Raw genomic sequence first — 1638 nt, 5'->3', positions numbered from 1 at the left:
GATGGACATCTGCATATATATATATTTGTGTGTATGCATGTATACATATACGTACAGCAACACGTAATTTTAAATAGACATCTGCATTTATATATATGCGTGTATGCATATATACATGTACGTACAGGAACACGTAATTTTAGATGGACATCTGCATTTATATATATGTGTGTATGCATGTATACTTAAACGTACAACAACACTCAATTTTAAACAGACATCTGCATTCATATATATGCGTGATGCATGTATACATATACGTACAGTAACACGTAATTTTAAATTGACATCTGCATTTATATATATGTGTGTATGCATGTATACATGTACGTACAGGACCATGTAATTTTAGATGGACATCTGTATTTATATATATGTGTGTATGCATGTATACTTAAACGTACAGCAACACGCAATTTTAAATAGACATCTGCATTTATATAAATATGTGTTTGCATGTAAACATAAACGTACAGCAACACGTAATTTTAGCTGGGCATCTGCATTTATATATATGTGTGTATGCAAGCATGCATATACGTACAGTGTATACGTTCGATTGTTCTATGCCCAGTTGCGCGCCATACATCACAGTGGTCGGTAAGTTTATCGGTGTATCTATGCGAGTGCATATAATTCCAGTGATGTAAGTAGACAGATTTTTAGAACCACGCGAGTGGAACCCAACCAGGGAACCTTCAAACCCTAAAACCCTGCAATCTTAAATCTGAAAAACACAGGCGCGCAAAACGGCGTTTAGACGGCAGTCCGACGGATCGGGTTGGACAAGCACTTATCAACATCTTATAATGCCCACCGAGGTGTGTCGGTCTACCTACTGCTCTATGCTGCTGTACACGCACAGGAAGGCGGATACATGTGTATCTACTGTGTTGTTGTTCATACACATGGAAGCAGATGTGTGTGTATATTTACTTTTATGTGTCGTGTATGTACATAAATGCAGATATGTGTGCCTTTGTAGTTGTATGTTGTTGTATATGTACGTGAGGGCAGATAAATGTGTATTTATTGTTGCATGTTGTTGTATATTAGCGTGCATGCAGGTAGGGGTGTGTGCATAGCTGTGCACACATTTATACACTCGACGTGTACATTGGGTTATTTGAAGTGTTTGATCATCATATTTGTGGTTTGTTTATGAACATACATACGGATATATATGTGTTCTTGTATATGCCCTTTGTGTCTTTTTTAAGTCTATGGGTTTTCCATTTCAATAACATTCTGTCTTATTTAAGGCTATGGTTTTACCATTTTGATAGCATTCTGTGTCTTATTTAAGGCCATGGGTTTTCATTTCAATAGCATTATGTGTCATATTTAAGGCTATAGTTTTTCGCCTCAAATACGGCGCTGGTGCGCTTCACTTTAAGTTAAATTGAATTGGCCGTTATTTGGCGTATATGCAAATTTAGAATTTGGACCTAGTTTCCTTATTCGTGACACACCACACTCTACTTTGATACACAGACTCTTTGCCTTCATACTTTGTGCTCGAGTGCTCCTACAGTTGCTGTGTTGTCATCTTTTTTTCATTTTTCTCTCATTTGAAGAGGTATATGTATCTATATATATATATATATATATATATATGTAAATGTTTATGTGTATGTA

Source organism: Sphaeroforma arctica, assembly GCF_001186125.1.
Source record: "Sphaeroforma arctica JP610 unplaced genomic scaffold supercont1.1824, whole genome shotgun sequence".
NCBI lineage: Eukaryota > Ichthyosporea > Ichthyophonida > Sphaeroforma > Sphaeroforma arctica.
This window is presented reverse-complemented; position numbering follows the sequence as displayed.